The 14,667-nt window shown below is 44.6% G+C and overlaps 2 pseudogenes; one reads left to right on the forward strand and one right to left on the reverse strand.

Annotated features, from left to right (window-relative positions):
* LOC119535229 overlaps nt 1-4,953 on the reverse strand; it is a 61,952-nt pseudogene extending 56,999 nt beyond the window's left edge.
* Nucleotides 4,954-13,280: 8,327 nt separating this feature from the next.
* On the forward strand, nt 13,281-13,787 carry LOC119535230 (annotated as a pseudogene).
* The last annotated feature ends 880 nt before the right edge of the window (nt 13,788-14,667 follow it).

A 14,667-nucleotide genomic window follows, 5' to 3' on the forward strand; every position in this document is an offset into this window, starting at 1 on the left:
AGGCAGAACCGGCTGGCCAAGTCTGCAGAGAGCTGGTTTAAAGAGGAGGGAACACTCTTAATTCCTGGTATTTCCTGTAAAAGAATATGGATAGAATCCACTACAGTGTTCCTAAGGGAGTGTAAACCATAGGCCTATTCCAAAGCAGACACCACCCTCGGAGGTGGTGCAGGCTCAGGTTTCTCTGAGGTAAAGGCAACGGGAAAACACCACCAAGGCTGTTTGTGGAGCCCTGCCAGAGCCAGGCAGCGTCTGACGTGTTGAGGAGACGCCATGTGGCCCACAGGAAGCGTCCGTGAAGCAGACATTCTACCTCAGATTTTTCTCAGGCCACAAACTTTTTGAGCCATGACTTTTGATATGATCTCACACAAGCCAAATAAACACTTTATGCTCCACTTTTCTTATCTGTGAATTGGAATCTAGAATACATTTCCTGCCTATGTCACTCAGTTGTTGTGAGTTACCCAACGAGGTAATATCTGAGAAAAATCCACTGGAAAATGTAAGGAACATTAATTCTCCACGTTCCTACTTGCCACTAAACAACAACATCAAAAACGAACAAAAATTCTCAAATAACAATCTGCCCAAATATCTTCTAGAGTCCTAGGGAAGGTAAAATATTTAAAAATAGACAGGGATTGTTTTCTTTAAACTTATTATCTCTTTCTCTGTCCCAAATTCAGTGACATTTGAAGAATGCTTTTTATTATTTATTGTAGAATATGAATTTACTCCTTGGTATGCAAAAGTGTCCTCTTTTTTATCTCAGTGTTTTTTATTGGTGTTTTACTATCACTTCATACTTTACTATATCCATTAATATACTTCTTTTAGTAAAATTGATTCTTTATACTGATACTTAAGTTTTAAATGCTTCATTATAACTGCAATTCTTAATAATTGTCTTTATAAAAAATCCACAATTTAAAATACAATATGGTTTCACCAGGAAAGTAATGTCAGAACCCCACGTATGGAAAACACAGCCCCATCTATGGGGCAGAGGGAGAAATGTTTTGTGGATTGGAGTCTTAACTCTTCTGAAGAACTCACCTTCACTGAGAGAGTCAGTGTGGATTCAGCTTCCTGGTGGATCAAGTTCTTTAACAACAACCCCTGCCCCCCACCCCCTCCCCAGCCTTGTCTCCTCATCCATTGTGTTTAGCTGAAGGACTTTCAAATGCTTGACAGAGGTTGTGAGAAAGTGTCTGGTCACCCTGAATGCCCAGCTGCCCACTTACACTGAGGTGGCCCAGGGCCGCAGACCCAGGCAGGCTGAGGGTATTTAGGCCAGAGGCCTCCCCAGTGACCTGACCTCGCTCGTCCCATCTCCTTGGTCAAGGAGGATGACTTTGGACTCAAAGGGGACAGATGAAGAGAGTTAGGGAGCCGAAAGCCACGGGATGCAGAGTTTAAGAGAGAACCACAGGTTGAAATGTGTCTGTGCTTCTAGATTAGCAGAATTACCTCCTGGCATCCAAAGAGAACATGCAGAGATATCAGTGAGCAACGTGGTCAGTGTCTAGGACTCCACGGGCCGCGTGGATTAATGAGGCACTTCTCCAGCAAAGCATGGCCCCCTGCCTCTGGACCTCTGTTTTTTGTTTGTTGTTTTTTAAATAACATATTCTTTTTCTTTTTCTTTTTCTTTTTTTAAAGAAATTAATCCTCACTGTGGAATAAATGAATACTAGAGATAAGCAAAAAGAAATCACCCCTAGTCTCACCATCCAGAAGCTACCAATGTTCATAACGACGTGAAAGTTGCCTTTCTAAGTGCACTGCACGTATTTACTCATAAGATTGCACTATTATTATCTTGATTTTATATGAGGAAAAGGAAGTATAGAGAGGTTAAGTAACATAACCAAGGCCACAGCCAGTAAGTGGGGGGCCAGGGGTGACCTTATATGTAGCAGTGGGATCACCTGTGGATACTGTTTCTATTTCATTGTTCCCTCTTGACAGAACAAGTCCCTCATACCTTAGCTGTCAGATGGTTCATTAAGTTCATACTACATCAGGACACACCAGGGCAGCAGTATGGCCTCAGAGCCCCAAAGTGGAGCAAAGTGCCCAGAAGATGGAATGGTGGTTTACAAAAGAGGCAGACTTGGCCCAATTCACCATTTTGCTGAGGAAGCCAAACAGAGCTGTTGGCCTTGTAGCCTTTCTCGACTATTTCTTGGGGGAGAGAGAACCTGGAGCATCCAGTGAAATCTGATGTTGTCTACCCTCCCATCACATGAGACCTTAACCTTCAGAGTTAGGGTCAGAGAGTTAGTCTCTCTGAAGGCTTCTGAAGGGCAATATGTTGGAAGGAGAAGGAAGATCAGAAAACAAAGGATGGCCAGCATATGGTTGCCAGGGACTGTACTGAAAAGGCAGCAGAGCACTGATTTGGTTTCCCTTATGAAGCATCTGTGTCCCTGGATGCCAAGCTTAGCATTTTCCCATGGCCCATGAAGGCAGGCAAAGAGTATTGGGCAAGTGTAGTCTCCCATGGTTAATTTTTCAAAGAGCAAGCAAAGCCTGAATTGTAGAAATGTCCAGTTCTTGATTAATTCCTTGGGGACATCTATTTATTAGCTGGGACATTTCCCTTGAGTTCACCATATTGTTAGAGACAATAGGGTGGGATGAGTCAATGTGTTAGGATATAATTCAATAAAATTCACCTAGACTGATTGTCCAAACTTAAGAACAAGACTCATTTCTAAGGAAAAGAGTAGAATTTACCCTTTCTTCCTTTGTTGCTTCCTCCCTATTTTGGAAGTATTTCTACAAACCCCTCTTCTAACCCTACCCACATCTCCCAGATCTTGAGGATGAGCACAACTAAGAAGGAAGACCACTGGATTTAACTTTAGTGCCTTAGTTCCACTCCCTGAATCCTACGCACACCCAAAGGCAGGGGTTATATGGATGTGGAGTGTTTTGGAAAGAAACGTAAACTCGTCAGGCTGGAATCCTGGAGAAGCAGGAAAAGGCTGAGCTGTTGCTCCTTGGACATTCTAGATGTTCTGGTTAAGAAGATGGTGTTCTGGTTTGCTAATGCTGCCATTATGCAAAATACCAGAAATGGATTGGCTTTTATAAATGGGGTTTATTTGGTTACACAGTTACAGTTTAAGGCCATAAGGTATCCAAGGTAAGGCATCAACAATCAGATACCTTCATCAAAGGAAAACCTCTCTTAGCTGGGAAGGCATATGGCTGGCATCTGCTGATCCCGTGTTGTGTTCTAGCTCCTCTCTCAGCTCCTGTGGGTTCTTCAAAATGTTGATCTTGGGGTGTTTGTCCTCTTTTAGTTTCTCCGGAGCAAAAATCTGCTTTCAACGGCCATCTTCAAAATGTCTCTCTCAGATGCTCTCCAAAATGTCACTCACAGCTACTCTGTGTCTGGGACCATGTGGCTCTTTTTAAAGTACTCCAGTGATCCAACAAAGACCCATCCTGAATGGGTGGGGCAACACCTCCATGGAAATCATCCAATCAAAGGTCTCACCCACAGTTGATTGAGTCACATCTCCATGGAAACATTGAACCAATAGGTTTCCACCCAATCAACACTAATAAGCCTGCCCCCACAAGGTTGCATCAAAGATAATAGCATTTTGGGGGACATAGTACATCCAAACTGGCACAGATGGTTACTCATTTCATGGACTGGAGGAAACCTCAAAGACCTTCATATTGAAAATATAACCAAACCAACAGCCTGCCATGCTGCCAAATTAGACTTGGCTCTTTCCTTTCTTGCAGTGTTTTGGAAAGAGGACACAGTGGGCATTTTGGTGGCCAGTTCTCCGATAGCAGATATCCCACTAGCATCCTTGCTCCCACACCTTTCTCAACAAAAGTCAATAGCAACCTTAGTCATTATGACACCCAAAGTGACACCCCAGACATTTTCAGGAGGTAGTAGCATCTCTGATTGAAAACCACTGAATTAGAACATCAAAGACTGTTATTAAATGCACATGTTATTTGGAAAGGACATGGGTTAGTGAGCATCGGTAACTAATAATTTGGTTTGGGAGGCAGCACAGCCTAGGCAGTAAAAGCGTGGACTCTGGAGCCAGCCTGCCCGGGATGGATTCTGACTCTGCCACTTCCTAACTGTGTGACCATATGCAGTTTCTTAATGTCTTCTGTGGTTCATTTGTAAATGAGGGATAATAATAGTGCCTACCTCATAGCCTTATATGAGGATGAAATGAGTAAATACTGGCAAAAGACTCAAAACAGTGCCAGGAAAATTGTTAGCACCATGTGTTTGCTATGATCTCCGCCACACCTGAGAAGCTCTGAGACATGGAAAGCCAGACAGATTGGTTTGTTGGGAGGGGCCCTGGGTCAGAGATGTGGGGCAGCAGTCCTCAAAGATTTTTGTCTCAGTATCTCTTTACACTCTTAAAAGTTATTGAGGACCTCAAAGAAGTATTTGTTTATGTGGGCTTGCATCTGTCAACATTTATTATTTTGGAAATTAAAACTGAGAAAATTAAAAATATTTATTAATTCACTTAAAATAATACACTATATTTTAGCATAAACATTTCCATGAGATATAACTATATATTTTAAAGAAAACTAGTGAGAAGAGTGACATTATTTGATATTTTTGCAAATCTCTTTCATGTCTGACTGAATAGAAGTTGCTGGATTTTCATCTGCTGCTGCATCCAATCTGTTGGGATGTGTCGTTTGGGTTGAAAAATACAAAGAAATCTTGCTGCACACAGATATGTACAAGGGAGGAGGACCTTGTGGCTCCTTGGGGAGCTCCCGGGGGTCCTGGACCGATGCTGAGAACCGCTGAAGTAGAGTGGCAAAGGTGCTCAGCAGTGCCCTCCGCCTCTGGACGTGAAGGGGCCGGGCCAGGGTGGGGTGGGATGGGGGAGGCACGGCTGAGCTGCCAGATTCTGCCCCTCCCTTTCCCATCCTTCAACCAGAACCTCTCCTTTCTCATCAGGTTTCCACCTTGGGCTTCCAAGTAAAATGTTGAGTGCAGAATGAAATAAGTTGAATACAGTTGATGTACAGCATGGGGCTGATTCTGGAGAACTAAAGCTTGGGAGGGGGCACCACAGAGGGGGATCCCCAGGGAATCACGGGGACCCTGGGTACAGAGGGGCGAGGGACTTCCAGGTGTGTGCCAGGTGTGCAAGGCAGGGACTCAGCCGTGCTGTCAACCAGTACATGCTTCAGCGGCCAGCGGGCCACGCCCCCACACCCACGTGGCAGCCCAAACACAGACTTCCGGGAAAACCCACCAGCAGAGGGCGCCACGTGGGAGTCGGGTGGCACAGAGCCAACCGCTGCCGCGAGGGCGGCGTCGCAAACAGGCGGTGTCTCATACCTGCCTCCTCGGCAACACCTGCTCCTCCCCCGGCTGCCTCAGAGCCACCTGCAGCCCCCAGGGCGGCCCCATGCGCTGGGAGCACACTCCCCCACACGCGTCCCGCACTCCGGACCCTCTCAGGGGATTCGCTGCTGAAGCCCACACCCAGCGAACGTCGCTTACGGCCTGCGGTAGCAGCTCTGAGGACAAGCCACGTTTTTATGGCTTTAAGCCTCTCCTCACAAGGAGCACACTGGGAGACAGTGATGCCAGAGGCCAGTTCTAGCTTATTTCACTTCTGTGAAATATAAACTCTTGGAGATTTGAAAACTTTCCTCCTGGGTTCTGGTAGTCTGTTGAAAGCAGAACATCTGTGATAATGATTTGCTCTGTTTGGTATTTAGGGCATTCCAGCCGCCTCGGAGCTTCCTTAGCCCCAGGCAATGGCGCCGGATTGAAACTCCCAGCATGGTCCTGCCTCTGGGCCTTGATCCCTGTGGGTCCCTCTGTCCCTAGACACCCACTCCACTTGCTTCATCACTTGCTCAGGTCTCTGCCATCCCTGCCAGAGCAACTCTTTCTCCCAAGTCTGAGTCTCCTGCTTTATTTTGTTATTTGACTTGTATCCTTTTTATTATTATTTATTTACTGTCCCTCTTCCCTGAAAGAAAGTCCCTCAAGGCAGGGTCATCATGATGGTTTGGTTTCCTGCAGTGTCTATCCTAAATGCCTTAATGCACTTGCTGAATGCACTTGCTGAATGAATGAATATCAACTGGAGACCAACCTTCCTCGAACGCTCTTATTCTCCCACCACCCTCCTTCTTCTAACCCTGCAGTTTTTCTCTAAGGCTCCCCTATAAATCCAGTTTCTTTCCAGAACTTTCTAATAGGAGCCTTCTGCTGGGTTTAAGCCAATATAGCCTGTGTACTGCTGCTTCCATAAACTGAGGTGGGCAAGAAATGTCACCTTTAACAAATTTCTTGGTGTTGACTTAAATCTGAATCCGAGTACCCCTCATCTGCCAACCCACCATCCCACACAGCTCGCAGAAAATTCTCAGTCTTTCAGTCATTACAGGGCTCTGTCCCAGTGGGCTGGGGTGGGGAGCATGATTTAGGAAGGCTTTCCGGGGTCCCAGGTAGGCCCTTTATTATTCAGGCCTCACAGACAGGCTGCTGCAGTCCTCCTTCATGGGGACCCTTCAATGCCTGGTTCTCTGGCATGGCACCACAGGGTGTTTTTTTGTTTTGTTTTATTTGTTTGTTTGAGGAGGCTGGGAAGTCTAATGCCAGAGCCTGGGTATGCTGTTGTTGACGTCGTGCTGTGTGGCCTTACTGCCTCTTCATCCACCTTCCAGGGGGAGCGTTGGTGGCTGTGGGCTCTCAGCCGAGTCCTGTTCAGGGCCTTGCCCCTTCTTGGGGCAGCCGTGTCCAGTGACTGGTGCATGCTGGTAGCACGCTGCATGAAGGCGTAAACCCTTGCCTCCAGACCGGATGACTCTGAGAGGCCATACCTGCTCCAGAGCTGCCCATGGCATCACCTCAGGCCTCTGTCACAAACTCCTGCTCTGCCACTCCTCCTTCCTTCTCTTTCCCACACGTTGATTCTGAGAGTCCCCCTGTAAACTTCCTCCATGTTAGTCTGAGTTTGTTTCCCAGGAGCCTGCCCTGAGTACTTGCTCCTCTCACCAACCCAAACTCTTTGACCTCTGACGCCTTACCCACCTGGGGGAAATAGCTTCCTCCCCCTCCTCTCGGCCCACAAAGCCCTTCCTCTCTATCTTCTCCTCCCCTTCAGGACATGGAGCCTAATCTCTTCAGTTGCTAGAGGTTTCACAAAAGGAGGCACTGGCTTCTAGTAGCTTGGCTTTTCACCAGGTAAAAGCCCTATAGCAAGGACATGCTCCATGGGAACTTCAGGAGGAAGCCCACAAATTAATCCTGCAGTAAAGCCTCTCCAACGCCAGCTTCTGCTCTGGCTCTTCTCCCATTGGAGATGTGTGGCTATTTCAGTCTTTTAGAACTAGAAAAGAATTGAGAGATGAAGCCATTCCCTGTTTCATAGAAGACACAAGGTCATGAGTAAGTGCGGTGCTCTGGGGAGCTGGTGGTGGAGTCAGCAGCAGAAGCCAGGTTTCCTGGTTCTCAAGACCCCACCGGGCACAGGCGGGGCCCTGGCCGCCCGAGGTGTGTTTTCCTGCTCTAATGCCTTCTCCTTCCCCTCCTCTGCTCTGAAGCTTTTTCCACTGCTCACAGCTGAGCTGGCGGCCTTCCTCCAGTGCAATGCTGAAGGTTCCAGGTCCATTACTAATAACAGTAAATACACCACCCATGGAGCTCCAGCGCTGCCCCTGGCACTGCGCTAAATCCCTCATTTGATCCACACAACCATCCTGTGAGGAAAGTGCTATTATTATCCCCAGGCACTGGGGCTCAAGGTGCAGTCACCCACAGCTATGAAGAAGTTGAACAGAGAATTGATCCAGGGATTACCTGGCTCCAAAACCTGTGTTCTTTATCACTCTCTTCCCCTGCAACCGTAGCTAAGTACTCAGAAGGCAGGGGCTAGGGGTGTCTCTATCTGTCCAATCCTCAAGCTCAGTGCTAAGCACCTGGCAACAGATACTCAGCACTACTCTCTTATTGATTGGGTTTACTTATGCCCAGTTCACTGGGGCAAACAGGACCCTGGGCATGTGCTGGTCATTCTTGCAGCCCCCATGTACGGAGCTCTGAATAATAATATATTTTTATAGCTAAAGACCAAACAGTATGGCAAGTTGCCTATTTGCATCAGACTGCTGGATACTTGGATCTTTCTAGAAATCTGAGAGCCCCTAGGCTCACATTGGACGGTGGTTTTGGTGGCCAGGAGATGACTTGTCACATCTTTTGCAGAGTCAGTGTCAGAAGTCTGAGAGCTTTAGACCAGACTCAGTGAGGTCCAGCCTCAGGGTCCCTTGCACTGCCTATTAAAGGCTGGCCTGGCCTTCTCTCTTGCTCCTGGCACGAGGCGAAGTGTGCACCACCATCTGATGATACATTTGTAGTAAAGTGCTAGGGATAAAATGCTGGAGGCAAGGAGAACCAAGTCCAGTCCCACTCATTTATTAGCTGTGTCTCCTTGAGTAAAACACCCAGTGTCCTCAATGTGAACCTAAGGGTTTGGATTAGACTGTCTTCCAGCTCTGATACTCCACAATGCTGATCCCCGAGTCCTCTCCTAGTCACACTACAGCGATGGGAACTTGTGCAGCCCTCTTTGCAGGTTGCGTGTGAGAGTGTTGGGTATAACTGGCAGCAGAGCTGCTGCTGTTCCAGGAGCTGAGAGACCTTCAGGCTCCTTCAGGGCTGAGAGGCGGTTGCAGAACTTCCTACTCAGTACCCTCTGCCTTGATTCTGGGCTCCTCCAGCAGGGCCCCACCCACGGGAACCGGAATCCTTTGGGGTAGGACCTAACCCCCTTAGTCGTAGTTTTTAAGGCCATCTGGTTGTTTTTGTAACTTCTGCAGAAATTTGTTTCCAAGTGATACCAACTGAAATCAGTGAAAACAAATTCTTTTTGGTCCATCCAAATGAAAAACCATGTTTTATATTGCTGGTTTTACCCCTCACTTACCACCTGACCTTAGACAATTCGCTTCCTTCTAAATATGTTGACAGTGTAGCCATCAAATGTCAGTGATGAAGGGGCCTCTGACACCATCTTCCAAAGAGGAGAAACGAAACTCCAAAGACTCATTCCAAACCCGTGGGTCTGTAAGTTTTTCCCTCCAACCAAACCCCAGCCTCTTCACCAGGCTCAATAATGAAGCACAAGACATGAGAAATAAACTCTAAGCAAATATCAATGTCATTTGAGATTAACATCAGGCTTTATTGACTTTGGAGGTAAATATTGATGGAACTTAAATACCAAATCAATACTTACATCAAGAAACAATATAGCCTGAAATTGAAGTTGGGATATATATGCTTAAACACATCTACAAATTTCTAATGTCTTCATTGAGAATATCTGGCTATTTCAGTCATAATGTACTAAAACTGGAAGGTATGGTGAAATTAGGTTTCTAGAGGGCAGCAAAATTGAGTGTTGGCAGGAAGTTCTAAATCACCAAAAGAAATCATTAGCATTAAACCATAAAGGTCAGAATTTTACTACTATTACAGAACCAATCAGGAAGTCAATTTGATTATGTGTTTTGATTGGTTCTCCTGAGAGAAAATAAAATTCCAGCCAAAAATGCACTCAGCACATGTTTGCCAGTGCTGGTCTCATCAATAAAAACCAACTGTGTGTTCAGTACCTTCTAGTGTGTGAAGCACTGCCCCAGACCTTCACCTGCGTGTGGTTCCCAAGGGGCCCTGTGGACTGGAGATATGGCAGCTCTGCAGAGTACCCCCACCCACCCCCCATCTGCTCAACCATAGGGAAAATAACCTTGGTTGGGGCAAAAGTAATGTTGATTGTTTACTTAAAAAGGGAAGTTGTAGCAGGTGTGAAGGCTTAAAAAAAGATTATCAGGGAAAAGAAAACAAAAGTTAAAACTGGGCAATTCTATCCATTAACTTTTTTTTTCCTTCTGGGTCTTTTATCTTTATTTTTCCAGTACTATGTATGGCACATACTAGGTAATAATAAATGTTGGATGAATGAAAGAATGAATGAATAGCCCACTCTAGGGTGAAAAGAATCAATCAGAATTTTCCTAAATACACAGAACTCAGAATTTTGTTTTTTAAAGCAACTTTAAGAACTGCCTGGCTTATCCCAAGCTAATTAGTAGTAGTGATGTTGACTTTTTTTTTTTTTTTAACGTTTTTACTCACACACCATAGAATTCGTCCGAAGTGTATAATCAATGGCTCTCAGTATAATCACAGAGTTGTGCATTCATCACCACAGTCAATTTGAGAACATTTTCAATCACTCATTGAATGTGAAATGGTGCAGCTGCTGTGGAAGACAGTTGGGTACTTCCTCAGGAAGCTAAGTATAGAATTACGCTATGACCTGGCAATCCCTTTACTAGGTACGTGCTCAAAAGGATTGAAAGCAGGGACTCAAACAGATATTTGCACACCAGTGTTCATAGTGGCATTATTCACAATTGCCAAAAGATGGAAACAACCCAAGTGCCCATCAACTGATGAATGGATAAACAAAATGTGGTATAAACATACAATGGAATATTATAAAACATTAAAAAGAAATGAAGTTCTGGTTCATGTGACAAGGATGAACCTTGAAGACATTATGTTGAGTGAAATACGCCAGACACAAAAGGACAAATGTAATATGAGCTCACCGATAGGAAATAATTAGAATAAGTGAACTCATAGAGTTAGAATCTAGTATGTAGGTTACCAGGGGCTGGACCGTGGGTAGGGAATGGGGAGTCGATGCTTAATTTGTACAGAATTTCTATTTGAGTTGATTTTAAGTTTTGGAAATGGATGGTGGTAATGGCAGCACAACATCATGAGTTTAATTGACAGCACTGAATTATATACGTGAATGTGGTTAAAAGGGGAAATTTCAGGTGGTACTGTTAGAATAAAAATTAAAAGATAAAACATAGGATGGAACACAGTGAACCCTATTTTAAGCAATAATCTATAATAAACAGTACAATTATAAAAATGTTCTTTCATGAATTATAACAAAAGTATCACACGATAGCAATGTGTCAAAAATAGGGTGGTATATTGGAATAAAAATACACCTTAGTGTAAACTATGGACTATAGCTAATAGTACAATTATAATAGTGTTTCATCAATTGTAGCAAAGATACCATATTAATGCAAGTGTTAATAATGGGGGGGGTGTTTCGGTTTGCTAAAGGTGACAAAATGCAATATACAAGAAATGGGTTGGTTTTACAATGGGGATTTATTAATTTACAAGCTTATAATTCTTAGGCCATGAAAAATGTACAAATTAAGGCATCCACAGGACGGTATCTTCTCTAGAGATCAGCTACTAATGATCTTGGGCTCGTCTGTCACATGGGAAGGCACATGGCAACATCAGCTGGTCCTTCTCTCCCAAGTTTCTTTGTTTCCAGCTTCTGGTTTCAGTGCCTTCCTCTCAGCTTCTCTGGGGCTTTTTCTGTGAACTTCTCTTAATTTCATCTCTTTTGCTTCTGTCTCTCTGTCTTCTATCCTCTTATAAAGGACTCCAGTAAGAGGATTAAGATCCACCTTGAATGATGTGGGTCACATCTCAATTGAAATAACCTAATCAAAAAGTCCTACCCACAGTAGGTCTGTACCTACAGGAAGGGATTAAAAGAACATGGCCTTTTCTGGACAACATAACAGCTTCAAATTACCCCAGGGGTATGTATGGGAATGCTGTATTTTTTACATGACTTTTCTGTAAACCAACAACTTCTCTAATTTAAAAAAAATTTTTTTTTAAAGAAGAAAGAATGCCTGCTGTTAATTCCTTGGGTCTTGAAAATGTAGCAATTGTTAGATGTTAATTGAGAGAATTATTTTTTTCAGAGCAAATTGCGGTGGAAAAAGCATAACATGTTTCTGTATTAGTAACAAAAGTGATGTATTCAGTGATTAAAAAGAATCCCTTTTATAAAATCTATTTTTCTTTAAACCTTGGAAAATGCCATTTTAACTCATAGAGATTTCAAAGTGGAATTCATTAATGGTCAAGACTTCGTGTACTGCAAATCCTTTTCTGATTCTTAATAGATTTGTAGTGGTGAGGGTTATATTTAATCTTATGTAAAGTTAAATAATGGTTAAGCATATATAATCTGATTTGAATTGCAGTTCTTTGCATTCCTTCTAGGAAAACTTCTTATCTAATAAGGAAATCAAATGGTTTGTAAACCTATTTACCTTACTTTTGTTGCAACCACTGTTGCTGAATTGCTATAGATGTATTCTGGACAATATATGAGTGCAATGACAATAAAGATATTTAATAATTTAGCTTTAAAGAAAAAAAACCTTATCAGATATATGATTTCCTAATGTTTTGTCCCATTCTGTAGGTTATTTTTTACTTTCTTGATAAAGTCATTTGATGTACGAAAGTTTACAATTTTGATGAAGCCCCATTTATCTACTTTCTCTTTTGTTGCTCCTGCTTTTGGTGTAAAGTTAAGAAATGACTGCCTAATACAAGGTCTTGAAGATGTTTCCTTAGGTTTTCTTCTAGGAGTTTTATATTTATAGTTCTTATAATTAGATCTTTGATCCATTTTGAGTTAATTTTTGTAGATGATGTGAGGTAGGGGTCCACCTTATTATTTTGCATATGGGTATCTAGTTCTCTCAGCACTATTTTTTGAAGAGACTATTTTTCCCCACTGAGCAGCCTTGGCAGCCTTGTCAAAGATCAATTGGCCAAAGATGGAGGGGTTTATTTCTATTCCTCTGGTCTATATTCTGTGTTTGTGTCTGAACCATGCTGTTTTGACCACCATAGCTTTGTAATAAGTCTTAAAATCAGGACGTGTAAGTCCTTCAACTTTGTTGTCCTTTTTCAAGATGGTTTTGGCTATTCAGGGGCAAGGCAGTTTTAAAGATTACTTACATGCACAGTATCTGTTCCACAGTTAGTACTCAGGCAATGGCTGCTGTTATTTTAAGACAGGTGGGCTAGTGTATTTGTAGGACAGATTCACATTTGTAGGAAGAATGTACATCAAGGGATGTGTACATTCAAAATGGAAAGATATTGCTAAATTGCTCTCTTTAAAGCCAGTGTGCAAATTTAGATTCCCACAAATATCTCTGACAATACTAGCTGTCAATACTCTTTTAAAAGTTTGTTGGCACACCATCTGCCACGGTGGCGCCCTGAACTCTGCGGTGAGAGGGCCGACCTGGACTCCAGGCTGGGGCCCGTGGTGGTGCTCCTGTCCCAGGATCAGCGTGAGACCCAGGCCATGGTACAGACGGCTCTCACCACAGCCATGGACGAGGTCACCTTCAAAAGCAACACTGTGCTAACGTCCACCTCTATACCCCAAACCAGAGACACCTCATGGTGTGGCTGAACAGCACAGTTCAAGCTTCGGTGGAACCAAGACTCTTGGACAGACTCAGAAGTTGCGGGTGGTGACCACAGAGATGGTCACCCAGAAAAGACCCCACCTGCAGGGGCTTGCTCCACTGGCCAGGAAGGGGCAGGGGCTCAGCTGGACGAGGATGGGGATTTGGATGTGGTGAGAAGACCACAGGCTGCCTCAGACCCTGACCCAACGGGGCCCCTGTGAGACAAGGTCCACCCCACAATTCTAGCACAGGAAGAAGATGATGTCACGGAAGACAGGGCACAAGAAAGCAGCCTCCCCAATGTCATCAAAATAGATTATGGGCCCATTTCACACACTGATAAAAGAAAAACTTCTCTGGGTGGAAAAAGTGTTTTCCAAACTACTTCGGAGGGTTAACAGAGACACATCTCACTCCAAAAGTTCCTCCATGGTCTGCTAGGAATCCACAGAGCCAAGGTTCAACACACTGTGATAATTTTTTCTGTTTTATAAACTGAGCCTCAAAGAGAACCTGCAACAGGCAGGACAAGAGCTCAGGCGGTTGGATTCCGGCCGTGTGCCTTTCCCCTGACTGTGTGAACTGGGCCAGTTGCTTCATTCTCTGAGCTCCGTTCCCTTGTCTCTAAAGTGGGGCAGGCGGCCCCAGGCTGTGAGGAATGAGGGTGGTGCACGGGAAGCTCCCGGCCCAGTACCTGGCACACACAGGTGCTTGGGAAATAACAGGAGCTACTGCCCTCTCTGATTCCTGGGCCCTGGTCCTAGGGGCCGAGGGACAGTGGCTGAGAAAGGAGGAGCTTCCCGGAAGCAGGTCTGTAGCCCATCGCCCCTTTGTCTTGCTCACCCTGGGGCAACCCCTTCTCTCCCTGTCAGGCCACCCTGGCATTTTTTCTTGTCATCTGTGTCGGCAAAAATCACATCTGACGTCAGTTTTTAACCAGAATCCCACGTGACTTGATTTTTAGGTCTTCCTTTGTTTCCATTTGGCTTAAGAAAAACACCTGCATGAATTTTTATCCAATTAGACTTTCTTTCTGGCTGTGTGACCATGGGCTGGTCAGTGCCCTCCCCCAGGCCTCGGTGATCCCTGGCTGTATAAGGGTTGGGGACTCTGATGGGAGCAAGGGGTTTTCAGACCTTCACTGAGCCCTTGCTTTCTGCTAAGTGTTCCCTGCTTGAACCCCATTTCGGCCCTCACTGGGAGCTTGTCTGAGCTCAGAGTCACCGTCGTCTCTCAGGGGAGCAGGCCTTGTGAGAACGCAGCTGGGTGGGGAGGCAA

This window comes from Choloepus didactylus, chromosome 5 (assembly GCF_015220235.1).
Source record: "Choloepus didactylus isolate mChoDid1 chromosome 5, mChoDid1.pri, whole genome shotgun sequence".
NCBI lineage: Eukaryota > Metazoa > Chordata > Mammalia > Pilosa > Megalonychidae > Choloepus > Choloepus didactylus.